General features: G+C 36.3%; 1 long non-coding RNA gene across 1 annotated transcript in view; it reads right to left on the reverse strand.

The window, feature by feature from the left end:
- The window catches only part of LOC309658285, a 126,331-nt gene that overhangs the window by 92,593 nt on the left and 17,746 nt on the right, over positions 1–15,992 (reverse strand). The window lies entirely within an intron of this gene.

Consider the following 15,992-nt stretch of genomic DNA (forward strand, 5'->3'; position numbering starts at 1 on the left):
CGGTTTTACATTTGGTATTACCCTTTGCTAACCATAAGTTTGTTTTTTTATGTCTGTGAGTCTGTTTCTGTTTTGTGAAAGCCGATTTGTACCATTTTCTTAGATTCCACATATAAGTGATATCATGTGATATATGTCTTTCTCTGTCTGACTTACTTCACTTAGTATGATAATCTCTAGGTCCATCCATGTTGATGCAAATGGCATTATTTCATTCTTTTCTATGAGTAATATTCCATTGTATATATATTTACCACATCTTCTTATGCATTCATCTGTTGATGGGCATTTAGGTTGCTTCCATGTCTTGGCTGTTGTAAATAGTGCTGCTATGAACATTGGGGTGCATGTGTCTTTTTGAATTACGGTTTTCTCTGGGTATATGCCCAGGAGTGGGATTGCTGGATCATACAGTAATTCTATTTTTAGTTTTTTAAGGAAACTCCATACTGTTCTCCATAGTGGCTATACCAATTTACATTCTCACCAACAGTGTAGGAGGGCTTCCTTTTCTCCACACCCTCTCCAGCATTTATTGTTCGTAGACTTTTTAATTATGGCCATTCTGACTGGTATGAGTTAATACCTCATTGTAGTTTTGATTTGCATTTCCTCTAATAATTAGCGATGTTGAGCATCTCTTCATGTGCCTATTGGCCTTCTATACTGACATTGTTTTCTAAAGTTAAGGCTCTAAACTCCCTGGACCAACAATATTTTTTACATTGCTGTTAAGGTATAAGTGACCTCTCAGTGGACATTGTAGAAAATCCCCACACAATCTCTCTTGGGAATTCAGTGCAATAAGGATAAAATTGCTCTGGGAAACAAAGGACAATAAAGGGCCAGTTTTCTGTACAGCCGCTTTAAATTGTTCTGGCTTAGTTAGGAATAGAATGTTGAACACATTATAGGGCATTTTGGTGCTCCCAAAAGTATAGGCAGGCAATATGGATTTCAAACCTCAAGACACAAATATAGAGGGACCAAAATATCATATCTAAAAGAACACAGGCATACGAATTCATGATTTATTCCTGTTCAGCCAGTATCAGTTCAATTTAGACTTTATTTACTGTCATATGTTGAGGATATAGTTATTTTTTTAAAAATAATGCTTACCCTCAGGAAATTCACGTTGTAGATATTCATAATCAATGTGATTGAGCAGATAGAACGCTAAGTGCAAAAGATATAATTTATTAACACTGTGCTTATGGAAACAGAGTGAGGAGGCATCTCTGTAGGGAGGGAGGGATCAGTGATTATTTCATGAAAAAGATGACATTTGGACTGAGTTTCAACAGTTGAATAAACTTTTAGTAGATTAGAAAAGGCCTTTCCAGGCTGCATGATGAGCTCAGAGGCATGGCAATTCACAGTGTTTATGAACAACATATAACTCTGAGAAACTGCAATATAGGAAACAAAGAAGAATGTAATGGATGAAAAGACTAGAAGAGAAAACTGAGTCCAACAGAGGGAGATGTCCATGCTCCTCACTAGAGGATTTGAGAAAAGGCACAGACATCTATACTAGACCATAATGGGGTTGTGTAAACAATTCATAAGAGCACTTTTTCTCTGAGAATTGCCCTGCTGTCTCATGGGGTGGAGCCTTATTCATCATGCTCGTCCTACTGGATCCTACCTCAACCCTCCATTGTTTAGACCACTTTGGAATCAGGTAACTTGGGTTCATTAGCAGGCAAGTTACTTTAGGCAAATTATTTATCATCTCTAGGCATCATCTTCATCACCCATAAAATGGGGTTACAGGGTCTCCATGAGAATTAAGTGAAAAATGCATGAAGGTGTTTATCATGGGGAATTGCCCACAGTAGACACGAAATAAAAACATCCATCAACACCACTACCACCATCATCACCATCATCATCATTGTCATCATCATTTTTGGTCAGATCAAGTCTTCTTTCTCCATCGTTTAGAAATGGGGTCGAAAATTAAAGTTTGGGCTGTGTCATTTACTAAGTCCGCCAGTGTTGGAGGTGGGTATGCTTGGCCAAGTTCATGCAACATCAGAGAAATATCTGTGTAGAGAGAGGGAAAAAAAAAACAAAACAAAGCAGAAATGTTTCTTTCTACAGAAAGAAACAGAGACAAGTCACTGCAACCCCAGAATCTGAGAGAGCAGCTACCTAGGTTTCTGATGGCCTCCTTGATTTCATTCCTTCATTATCTAGTTGTCATTTCTGCCCTTGAGTTCCTCCTGAAAGCACTGTAGCCTTCTTATAAAGTCCTCTTTTTTGCTTCAGGTAAGTGGGTTACTGTCACTAGCTCCTAAAAGGAGCCTTTTAACTCAGGAGACTATATCCCAAACTTGACAGTAAAATTTCAGATTGTGATGATACAGTATGACACTTTGATGGACTGCACAGCGCACTAGAAAGCAAACCTAGACAATGTAGAATCTCGAGTGTACTTCGTGGACCTTCTGGAAAGGAATGTGCTAATTGACAGCTACTTATTGATCTTGCTGCTTCGTGAATCTGTCACACCTCCATGGAGTAGAATAAGCATTTTAGTACGCTGCATGAACTCTTTCAGGCCACTGCGGGGCTACTGAGCATCATCTTCTGGCAGTGCTACCCAAGGCCCAGAATGTTTGCCTATTATCGGATGCTTGGAGTATAGGAGAGACAGGACAGAATTTTGGGTTCAAGCCCAGTGATGAGATCTGGGGAAACGTTATAGAAGAACAAGCAGAATGGAAGTCTATTAGCATGGATTCTGTTGGACTTGGATAAGGTGTAAATTCCAAACCTACTGCCTCCTAAAGGGATACTCTCAAAGCAAGTGATAAAAATGAACATTTGAAAGTGCCATGGAAAGTTCAGAGGCCTTCATGGGAACAGTTGTGTCCTTCATGTTGCCATATTAAATGACTTAATGTTTCTACTTTTTTTTTTAACATCTTTATTGGAGTATAATTGCTTTACAATGGTGTGTTAGTTTCTGCTTTATAACAAAGTGAATCAGTTATACATATACATATATCCCCATATCTCTTCCACTTGCGTCTCCCTCCCTCCCACCCTCCCTATCCCACCCCTCTAGGTGGTCACAAAGCACCGAGCTGATCTCCCTGTGCTATGGGGGCTGCTTCTCACTAGCTATCTATTTCACGTTTGGTAGTGTATATATGTCCATGACACTCTCTCACCCTGTCACATCTCACCCCTCCCCCTCCCCATATCCTCAAGTCCATTCTTTAGTAGGTCTGTGTCTTTATTCCCATCTTGCCACTAGGTTCTTCATGTCCTTTTTTTTTTTTTTCCTTAGATTCCATATATATGTGTTAGCATACTATATTTGTTTTTCTCTTTCTGACTTACTTCACTCTGTATGACAGACTCTAACTCCATCCACCTCATTACAAATACCTCCATTTCATTTCTTTTTATGGCTGAGTAATATTCCGTTGTATATATGTGCCACATCTTCTTTATCCATTCATCGGATGATAGACACTTAGGTTGCTTCCATGTCCTGGCTATTGTAAATAGAGCTGCAGTGAACATTGTGGTACATGACTCTTTTTGAATTATGGTTTTCTCAGGGTATATGCCCAGTAGTGGGATTGCTGGGTCGTATGGTAGTTCTGTTTTTAGTTTTTTAAAGAACCTCCATATGGTTCTCCATAATGGCTGTGTCAATTTACATTCCCACCAACAGTGCAAGAGGGTTCCCTTTTCTCCATACGCTCTCCAGCATTTATTGTTTGTAGATTTTTTGATGATGGCCATTCTGACTGGTGTGAGATGATATCTTATTGTAGTTTTGATTTGCATTTCTCTAATGATTAATGATGTTGAGCATTCTTTCATGTGTTTGTTGGCAATCTGTATATGTCCTTAGGAGAAATGTCTATTTAGGTCTTCTGCCCATTTTTGGATTGGGTTGTTTGTTTTTTTGATATTGAGCTGTATGAACTCCTAGTAAATTTTGGAGATTAATCCTTTGCCAGTTGCTTCATTTGCAAATATTTTCTCCCATTCTGAGGGTTGTCTTTTTGTCTTGTTTCTGGTTCCCTTTGCTGTGCAAAAGCTTTTAAGTTTAATTAGGTCCCATTTGTTTATTTTTGTTTTTATTTCCATTTCTCTAGGAGGTGGTTCAAAAAGGATCTTGCTGTGATTTATGTCATAGAGTGTTCTGCCTATGTTTTCCTCTAAGAGTTTAATAGTGTCTGGCCTTACATTTAAGTCTTTAATCCGTTTTGAGTTTATTTTTGCTTATGGTGTTAGGGAGTGTTCTAATTTCATTCTTTTACATGGAGCTGTCCAGTTTTCCCAGCACCACTTATTGAAGAGGCTGTCCTTTCTCCACTGTATATTCTTGCCTCCTTTATCAAAGATAAGGTGACCATATGTGCGTGGGTTTATCTCTGGGCTTTCTGTCTTGTTCCATTGATCTATATTTGTTTTTGTGTCAGTACCATACTGTCTTGATTACTGTAGCTTTGTAGTATAGTCTGAAGTCAGGGAGCCTGATTCCTCCAGCTCCGTTTTTCTTTCTCAAGATTGCTTTGGCTATTCGGGGTCTTTTGTGTTTCCATACAAATTGTGAGAATTTTTGTTCTAGTTCTGTGAAAAATGCCAGTGGTAGTTTGATAGTGATTGCGTTGAGTCTGTAGATTGCTTTGGGTAGTAGAGTCATTTTCACAATGTTGATTCTTCCAATCCAAGAACATGGTCTATCTATCCATATATTTGTATCATCTTTAATTTCTTTCATCAGTGTCTTATAATTTTCTGCCTACAGGCCTTTTGTCTCCTTAGGTAGGTTTATTCCTAGATATTTTATTCTTTTTGTTGCAATGGTAAATGGGAGTGTTTTCTTAATTTCACTTTCAGATTTTTCATCATTAGTGTATTGGAATCCAAATCGGAAAAGAAGAAGTAAAGCTGTCACTGTCTGCAGATGACATGATACTATACATAGAGAATCCTAAAGATGCTACCAGAAAACTACTAGAGCTAATCAATGAATTTGGTAAAGTAGCAGGATACAAAATTATATATGAATGATCTAATCTCAGAGAGGAAAAAATAAGTGATGGTGTGGAGGACTATTCAGAGAAGAAGCTAAGAGGTGTTTGATGCAAAATTTTGAGCTAATGACTCATCAGTGACTGATGATATTGCCCCAGAAAAACAAAAAACCCAACTGGTGAAAGCTCTCTAACAAACTCTGACCATCAAAGGAACAAATGGATTATTTAAAAGTACTTTTAACAGGTTTTGGAGAGAACATGCTAGGAGTACAGTATCTGATATGTCAGAATTAAAAGAGCTGTGTAGCTCTGTGGACTTTGTGTGAATTTACTGTTGTTGTTGCTGTGTGCTTTGTTATTATGGCATTGTATGAGTAAGGAATGCAATAGATGTAAAAACAGAAAACCAAACTTGCAGTGGTATAAAGAAAATGGCTTATTTTTTTTTCTTACAGTAGGAAAAGGATGGAGGTAGGCAGCCCCTGGCTTTGGCAGCTAAGTAATGCCAGTGCTGACACAGCAGAATTTCATGTAGCCTTCCTTCATGGTTGCAATATGGCTACCTGGGTTTGTCATCATACTTCCATGCAACAGAAGAAATAAAGGACCAAATCAAAGGGCCACCTCTGGCTACAGAAGAAGCTGAGAATGTTATAAGAGATTCCTTGCTTTCTGAATTAGGAAATGAATTTATACAGATAAATGTTCAGATGAATCCTATAAAAATCCTTTGATACTTACTGTAGAAATCTAGGAATGAACTAATTCCAATAGCAAGGGATATTCTTGTCTAGTTTTGTTATCCTTTATAAGGTAGGTGGCCAAGGAAGATGAGTGAATGTTAAACTGCCTTCTAAGAGGTCTCTCACAGGCAAGGAACCCCCTGTAGGTAGATTAATTACAACAAGATACCCCTTACTCTGAGCTGAAGGCGTAGGGAGAGGAGTGCTGGCTACGTTTCTGTTGCCACTGGCACACTCAGCTGCTGGGCCAGGCACAGTCTGCACAAATTAAGTGCAGAAGCCTGGTGAGAGGCTTGTGAAAAATTTGAGAAATACTTTCTCAATATGTTTCTTAATATCTTTCTTAATATTTTAAGATATTCTGCCTGAATTCCATTGTCATCTGATATGGTTAATCCAGCCACTCTCCAATGGCTAATAGAAAAAGACCTGATGCTCAGTTAAAGCACTCAGGCCATCAAAGGCCTAAATAGTTGAACCACCCTAGTTTAGCTCCTCCCAGAATTACTCTTCCTGGGTTGCATTTCTAAGTTACAAACTGAGATTTTTTTTTAAGTCTCCTACAGGAAAGAAATCAAAATAAATTATACCCATTACCTCAGTTAGTATCTATTATATTATAAGTCCCACCTGGGAAATATCTTGTAAAACTAAGTGACAGGAAAATATTTGCCTTGATAAGAAATTGACACATTCTTCTTTTCACAGACTGTACAACTGAGCATGTTTCTCCTTTTGACCTTGCTGCCTGGAAGCTCAAAGTCAAAACTGAATTATAGCTGACTTTTGTTTGTGTTCGTCTTCTCTTATTCCTGTCCCTGTTTTTCTATTTCTATTCTATACTTTGCATTTTTCTTTTTCTGTGATGCTCCTCAAAACTTTCAGGGAAGAAGATAGGATATAAATAAATATCAGTCAATGAAATAGTTATTGATGACTTTCACTTAGTCATTTGGATCAACTTTATTCACATTATCTATTGATTACTTCATCTGGAGTAGTATCTGATCTAAAACCCAAGATAAAATGGAGTAATACAGAATGGAGAAGGCATGAATTATGAGAGGAGAGTTGGAAGCAGACGATTCTAGCAAAACCAGGAATCAGACACTAAACTGGAGATAATACATTTTATAGGAAAGAGGCAGTTACCGTGAAGCTCCAGCCAATTTATACTTTGAAACTACATTAGCAAAATGCCACATATCTTCTTATTTTTAAAATTTTATTGCAGTATAGTTGAGTTACAATGTTGTGTTAATTTCTGCTGTACAGCAAAGTGATTCAGTTATACATACATATATTCTTTTTCGTAATCTTGTCCATTATGGTTTATCATAGGATATTGAATATAGTTCCCTGTTCTACACAGTAGGACCTTATTGTTTATCCATGCTATATATAATAGTTTGCATCTGCTAATCCCAAACTCCCAGTCTATCCCTCCTCCATCCCCCCTCCCCCTTGGCAATGACAATTCTATTCTCTGTGACTGTGAGTCTGTTTCTGTTTAGTAGATTGGTTCATTTGTGTCGTATTTTAGATTCCACATATAAGTGATATGGTATTTGTCTTTCTCCTTCTGACTTACTTTACTTCATATGATAATCTCTGGGTCCATTCATGTTGCTGCAAATGGCATTATTTCATTCTTTTTAATGGCTGAGTAGTATTGCATTGCGTGTGTGTGTGTATACACACACACACCACATCTTCTTTATCCATTCATCTGTCTATGGACATTTAGGTTGTTTCCATGTCCTGGCTATTGTGAATAGTGCTGCTATGAACATAGGGATGCGTGCATCTTTTCGAATTGTAGTTTTGTCTGGATATATGCCTAGGAGTGGAGTTGCTGGATAGCTTCTTATATTTAAGGTAAGAAGGAGATAGTGTTTTATTTATGTGGTAAAAATATTACACTTTTTTACTTTATTTTTTAAGAGAAATTTTAAGTTCACAGCAAAATTAAGAGGAATGTGCAGATTTCCCACACATCCCCTACTCATACACGTGCACAGCCTTCTCCATTATCAACTTCTCCCACCAGAGGGGCCCATTTGCTACAATTGGTGAACCTACATGGACGCATCACTGTCACCCAAAGTCCACAGTTTACATCGGGGTTCCCTCTTGGTTTCGTACATTCTCTGGGTTTGGGAAATGTAGAATGACATGTATCCACTACTAGAGTATCATACAGAGTATTTTCATTGCCCTAAAAATCCTCCGTGCTCCACCTATGCAGCCCTCCCCCAGCTGAGCCCCTGGAAATTACTGATCTTTTTACTCTCTGCATAGTTTTGCCTTTTCCAGAATGTCCTATAGTTGGAATCATATAGTATATAGCTTTTCAGATTGGCTTCTTTCACTTAGCAAAATGCATGTAAGTTTTCTCCTCATCTTTTCATGGCATGATAGCTCATTTCCTTTTAACATGGACTAATATTTTATTGTTTGGATGTACCACAATATATTTATGCGTTCAATACTGAAGTACATCTTGGTTGCTTCCAGGTTTTGGCAATTATGAGTAAAGTTGTTATAAATACCCACGCACAGGTTTTTGCATCGATGTAAGTTTTCAGCTCCTTTGGGTAAATACCAAGGAGCACAATAATGGGATCATATGGTAAGAGTAGGTTTAGTTTTCTAAGAAACCACCAAACTGTTTTCCAGAGTGGCTGTACCATTTTGAATTCCCACCAGCAATAAATGAGAGTTTCTCTTGCTACACATTCTCACCAGCATTTGGTGTTGTCAGCGTTCTGGATCTGGGCCATTCTAATAAAATGCAGTGGTAACACATTGCTGTCTTAATTTGATTTTCCTGATGACATATGATATGGAACATATTTTCATATGCTTATTTTTCATCTGTATATCTTCTTTGATGAGTTGTCTGTTAAGGTCTTTTTGGCCCACTTAGGTTGTTTGTTTTCTTATTTTTGAGTTTTTAAAGGTCCTTGTATATTTTGGATAACAGTCTTTTATCAGATATATCTTTTGCAAATATTTTCTCCCAGTCTGTGGCTTATCTTCTCATTCTCTTGACATTGTCTTCGGCAGAGCAGAAGTTTTTAACTCAAATGAAGTCTAGCTTCCCAATTATTTCTTTCATGGATTGTGTCTTTGGTATTGTATCTAAAAAAGGCATCACCATACCCAAGGTCATCCAGGTTATCTTCCAGGATTTTGATAATTTTGTGTTTTACATTTAGGGCTATGATTTATCTTGAGTTAATTTTTATGAAAGATATAAGGTCTGTGTCTAGATTCACTTTTTTGCATGTGACACCCAGCTGTTCCAACACTATTTGTTGAAGAGACTATCTTTGCCCCATTGTATTGCCTTTGCTCTTTCGTTGAACATTAGTTGATTATATTTATGGGGGTCTATTCTGGGCTGTCTGTTCTCTTCCATTGATCTATTTGTCTGTTCTTTCACCAGTACCACACTGTCTTGATTACTGTAGTCTTATGTTGTCTTGAAGTCAGGTAACTTCTGTCCTCCAAGTTTGTTCTTTTACTTCAATAGCATATTGGCTATTCTGGATCTTCTGCTTCTCCATATAAACTTTAGAATCAATTTGTCAATGTTCATAAAATAACTTGGTGGGATTGTTATTGAGATTGCATTGAATCTATAGGTTAAGTTAGGAAGAACTGACAAATTGACAATAGTTATTTTATTTTGAAGAGTTTTTCAAATATAGAAATGTGTAGAGAGTAATTCCCATGCATTCTGCCACGTAGCAGGAGATTATAAACGTAAACATGTATTTTCTCTTTAGCTAAAATGTTTTGGACATAGAAAATTACAAATCAAGCTGTAGTTCTGTTTGTGTCTTTCCAGATTCTTTTCTACTCCCTTGAGAAAGTCAAATAATATCTTAATATGTTATATGCCTTTAAAGTACATGCTTTTGTATTTTTACCACATGTGTGTTTGTGCATTAGATAAGTTTATGTTTTTAGTTTACAAAAATGTTATTATACTATATCAATCTGTCATTTGCTTCTTTCACTAAATATCACTTTCTAGACTTTCTGTATTACAATTCAATTTTATATTCACCACTCTACAAACATTTGAGTTGGGTTGTTTCTAATGTTTTAGATTACAAATAATGTTATAATGCATATCCTTTTACATGTCCCTTATTATACATGTATAAAATACCCTTGAAGGATTTTATGCTCGTGCATTTTCACCTTTATTAGAAATTGCAAAATTGTTTTCCAAAGTTGTTTTACCAATACATCAATTCATCAGCCCTAATACATGAAAATTCTTGTCTCCTTTGCACCAGTCTTGATATTGGCAATATTGTCAGCCTTTTTTTTCTTTTTTCTAATCTGATACATTTGACATATCTCATTGTTGTTTTAATTTGCATATCTTTACTATTAAGATTTTAAAAAATATTTTATGGCCTCTTTGTATTTCTTCCTAGTGGAATCACCTATTTACAGTTCTTATCCATTTTATTACTTAGTTGCTCATCTTTCATATTAATTTATAAATTAATAAAATTATTTAAAAATTTCATATTAATTTATATAAATAAAAAATACTTTGCTGTTACATATTCAACCATTGCATTCTCCTAGTCAATTACTTTGTTTCCAGCATATTTTGTCACACACATTTTTTAATTTTAATGTTGTCAACTTTATTTTGTTTTTTCTTAATAGCATCTGATCTTGGGTTTTATCTAATAAATGATTTCTTCCTATAAATAAAAACATCTAGTATATGTTCTTATAGCTTTAAAGTATTTTTCCATTAAAATCCTTTATTATCTGGAATATATTTTTGTGAATGGGTAGTATTAAGGATCTATTTTTTGTTGTAATTGTAATGCAATTATTCCAGTACCAAGCATAAAATGGTTTCTATTTTCTTCACTGCTTTATAAAATCCCCTCTATTGTATAACAGTTTTCCACTTTTGCTTGGGGATATATCTGAGCTCTCAGTTCTGTTCCATTGACTTATTTGCTTATATGCACACCATTGTTTTTCATCTTCTTCCTTAAATACTATGTGTAATGGATGTTGTGGTATGCCTCTTGCTGCAAATCTCCTTTCAAGACTGAAGCACTTATTTCTCTACCTGCTGCGAGTGCTGTGAATCCTTTTCCAAATTCCATCAGCTGAAGATGCTTGTAGCTAAGCACAAATATCTATTGGAGCAGCCAACATTCAGTAACGTGGATACAAATGTCTAGCCCCCTCCCCAGAACTTGAGACAAATATAGAAGGCCATCTTAGCTTCAGAGCTCCCATGGGGTTGGCTGGGGCCATCGTGAAGACTGCAAATTCTCTAGTCCAGTCCCTCCCATTCCACAGGTGGTAATCCCAATAGCACTTCCTAATAAGATGCCTACATGCTAACCTCTGATTCAGAATCTGCTGTCTAGGGAAGGCAGCCCGTGACTCAGTGCAGATTAATTGGCGGCCTGCCAGTTTGTAAACTCTTGTACAAACTTTTCCATATACATGGACTTTTGTATCCTATATTTCTAAGTGGTAAGCTATCTTTTCTTGAGAAGATCTGTAGGTATAGTATAATAGGGAATTAGGCCATATATGTAATTTCAGAAATACCACAAAAGAGTATTTTGAAAAAATCTATTATGAAAACATATGCACTTCACATTTTTTGGAAAATTTTGACAAACATTTAGATCTAGTATGTACTAGACCTTACATATTGCAGATTCCAGAGATCAAATAAAAAGGCTTGGCAGACTGGATTTGGAGACTGCAGTTGAAGGCTCAATTTTATTTCACTTATCAATGGATTATCTATTTTTGTTTCATTTTAAATCATTTCTTCTAGATCACACATTCATATTTTGAAATCTTTGGGAAATATTTTGAAATCTTTATGTTTTATTTCTTCCTCTTCATTTTACCTCTATATTTTCCCCAGTAAAGCAGGCAGCAAAATTCTATCCTCCCTTGCTACGGGGCAGAAAGCAATGAATACACTTTAGTTTTTAGCTTTTGTTTCCAAAAGGTCTGATAGTGATAGGCTTAAACAAAGTGGTTTGAAGAAACATGAAAAAAGAAAGATTTCACTCAGACTACAAGTAAATTCCCCCAGGCTAGGGGAATAGAAAAACATGGAAATATATGTAGGTTGGGAAAGAGCAAGGGAGCTGTGCCATGCTTCCCAGCTCTACCACCTGGGAGGCAAGACACCAAGATAGAAATGATGTTCTGGTAGATTATGCAAATGGGGCTACAAGCAGATGTCTGTCCCCCAGGAATAGCTCAGAAGCTTTGGAGAACCACTAGATCGCACAGGACCATACAGGCAGGGGCAATGAAATTTCACTGTCAACTCTGTGAACTGATGCTTGAGAACAGATGCCCTGTCCCCAGTCCATGTCTTGGCACTAAATTAGACCCTATTTCTATAGCATCAGGAAGGAAGAATTTTCGTATTTTGCAAGCCAGAATTTGTCAACAGAGATTTATGTCTGCAACAAATGTGTAATATTCTGTTTTCCTGTCTATTATTTGCCTTTTGTTCAAATACTTCTTCTTTCACTATTTCATAATCCTTTTTCAGGACCCTCTTGGGGGTCAAAATGAGAAAAGGATTTATGAAGAAAATAGGACCTGGAACAGAGAAATAGAAGCAATAAACTAGTTTTCTTCTCAAAAACATTTTTTGGCCTCAGTCTTCAGCTGCAAAATGATATTTCATCTGTAACGGTGGTAAGGGGTATTGGTAATTATTCACAGACTTGATGCCCAGCTTTCATTCATTATCTAGTCTTTTCTACTGAGGCATATCCCTCAGAGATTTCTGAATTTATAGTCCAAGGAATAGATCTATTATGATGGATATCACTTGTTAATCCTCTTGACCTTGCATCTCATACTCCAAGTTGCAACTTAAATGTCAATTTCACAGTTAAATTTACCTATTTCCAATTTCCTACTCCAAATAAATAGTTTTGATTCTTCAATTAGATATTCTCACAGAACATAGTAGTCTACTGTGCACTTATCATAATAACAAATATTTTATGTAATTCTTTGTTTAACAGTATCCCTCCTCCCACTTAGAATGTAAGCTGATGTTCAAAGAGTTACTTCCAGAGTACTTAGTACAATGTTTGACACATAAAATGTATTTAATACATATTGCTTGAGTGAGCATGTGAATGAATAAACTTCATTTTATTGTTTCCATTCTTCCCAATAATATATATGTATACACACACACACGCACACACACTCATTTGTGTGCGTATGGATGTATACATGCCTATAGTCCATGAACACATGACATTTTTAATAACTGTCATTTTATAATGGATAGAAAAAATTCAGGTGGTAATTCATATGAGAATAGAGTGAAAAACTGCAAATTGAATAAAGGATTTTTTGCATCCATTTCTTCAGCCTCTGCTGTTGGATCAAGCTTGAAGGGTATTCAAATAATGCATATTCAGGGAGATATATGTGACCAGTTAAGAACCATGGTGTCGTGAGCAATTCAAGGTTGTTATTCAGTTATACTTCTCTCCTGGAGTGCTCTTCATGTATTTGCACATCTGAGGGATATTTATTGGGCTCCATATTGGCTCTTTATGCCAAGAAAATCATTGAGAAAAACGTAATTGTGTACCTTCAACACCCACAATGTGCTGGGTGGCAGAATCTGAATGCCAGAAAGCATCGTCAAATGAAGGAAAATGAATATGGCAAAAAAAAAAAGCAATTCCCAAAGTGTCCCAACCAACCCATTAAAAACTACTTGTATTTCGCAAGATCACATCAGTCAGTTATATTTGAAGGTTTTATAAACACAAGTCCCTTAAGACTTTGTGAAAGATAAAAGATGATCTCACTTTAGCCCACAGTACCTTGTTGCTCAAGGGCGGTGGCTTCATTTTAGTCACTAATAAAAAAATATTATTCTAGATGTGAAACCCGGTAACAGTGCATGTCTATATAGTGTGACCTGGATCAGAAACTCTGTAATCATTCTGAAGATGTTGTTCTAGTAAATGTAAAATAATCATTAAGCTAACTTTTGTCATTTCCGTTTTATTTCTGTTTCTGATGCACAAGACTAAGAAACAACTTTTTTTGTTTTGTTTAATGTTCTGTATATTGTGTTCACTTTTGCCCAACATTTTTTTTAACATTTTTTTTTTAACATCTTTATTGGAGTGTAATTGCTTTACAATGGTGTGTTAGTTTCTGCTGTATAACAAAGTGAATCAGCTATACGTATACATATATCCCCATATCCCCTCCCTCTTGTGTCTCCCTCCCACCCTCCCTATGCCACCCCTCTAGGTGGTCACAAAGCACCGAGATGATCTCCCTGTGCTATGCGGCTGCTTCCCACTAGCTATCTATTTTACATTTGGTAGTGTATATATGTCGATGTTACTATCACTTCGCCCCAGCTTCCCCCTCCCCACCATGTCCTCAAGCCCATTCTCTATGTCTGCGTCTTTATTCCTGTCCTGCCCCTAGCTTCATCAGAACCATTTTTTCTTTTTTCTTTTTAGATTCCATATATATGTGTTAGCATACAGTATTTGTTTTTCTCTTTCTGACTTACTTCACTCTGTATGACAGACTCTAGGTCCATCTACCTCACTACAAATAACTCAATTTCGTTTCTTTTTATGGCTGAGTAATATTCCATTGTATATATGTGCCACCTCTTCTTTATCCATAAGAAACAACTTCTAAAAGGCACTCATCTTGCCCTATGTTTTGATATATTATGTTTAAATCTTTTATTTATTGCTTATACTAGGGAAATAGCATAACAATAGTGTTTAATTTGATTATGTAATTTAAAATATATTTAATGTACTATAAAAATGTTTTTATCATTGCAAATAATGTTATTCAAGCATACTAATAAGTGCCAATGTGTGAACAGAATATAAGTATACATAGATATTATTAAGGATACTAGATATTTTATCCATATTTCATATTTTTTCTATAATAGAGACGTGGATATAAATGTGTACCTATTTCTAATGTTCTTCACTTGGGGTTATTTATAAGGACATCTCAATGGGTGTTACACTATTACATTGCTGGAGAAGTGCTTATTTTATTTAGTGTGAATTCTTCTTTTTAGGTAAGTGTGTAGATGAATCAGGCCCCTGTGTACTCTGAGAAACTTCCCAGAAACCTACAGGCAGTGCTAAATTAAAGCTGGGAAAAAAATCATACTTCAAGCATTCTTATTAAATTACAGTTTTGGTTAATACCCACTGAGAGATAGGTCAGAAATTTAATGAAAGAAATAAGGACGTTCTTAGAACTTTCATGAAGATAGAAAGGGAGGGAGTAGGACAGAGATCTATACTGGGGGCAAAAAGACCTACCCAAATTTTGTTACTTCCATGTGTTAGAGTTGTCTAGAGAAATAGAGCCAATAAAGTATGAAGCTATTTATTATAAGGAATTGGCTCACAGGATTATGGAGGCTGAAAAGTACCAGGATCTACAGTCAGCAAGTTGGAGACGCAGAGAGGAAATCATGTAGAAAAAGTCAAATCTTAGTTGCATAGAGAAATGACAGGAAACCTGAAGTCAGCTACTCTCCTTTGAGTGACTTGGCCTTATTCCTTTAGAAACATGATGTACAGCTTTCACCTCCACCAAAACCTCTACCATAATTATGAGATATTTTACTGTTCATGTAACTCCTCATGGATCTTTTTTATGTCAGCAGTGTTCTCACTGAGTCCACTACAGCCACCTATTCCCAGGGACACATCCTGGGAACTTCAGGGCCTGGAAAAACCCCACCTCAGAAACATCTAACAGTATTTACTCTCTGAACACCAGACCCATCAATCCAAGGTCGTCATCATCTTGTTTGCAGTGCTTCAGCTCTGTGTTCTCATGGAGATTTCCGGTCTTTTGATAATTCCTCAGTCTATATGTCTCTTCTTGGTATCTTTTCCCTAAACCTACTAGAACCACAAGCTTGATTGTCTCAACTGTTTTCTCCCCAGTAGCCCCCATTTTATAGCACACTTATCTTACTAACAACATATTTGCCAGGAAAAAGAAGAAAAAACAAAAACAAACAAAACTCTGTTCTGAACACCAAACATCTTATCAGATTGCTGCCTACGATTGGAGAAAAAAAAATTAAACCATCATGATTATAAGCACACTAAATCCATAGTCTCTAAAATTACCATAATTCTCTGTGCATTTA

Source organism: Balaenoptera physalus (genome assembly GCF_965194825.1).
Source record: "Balaenoptera physalus genome assembly, chromosome: 3".
NCBI lineage: Eukaryota > Metazoa > Chordata > Mammalia > Artiodactyla > Balaenopteridae > Balaenoptera > Balaenoptera physalus.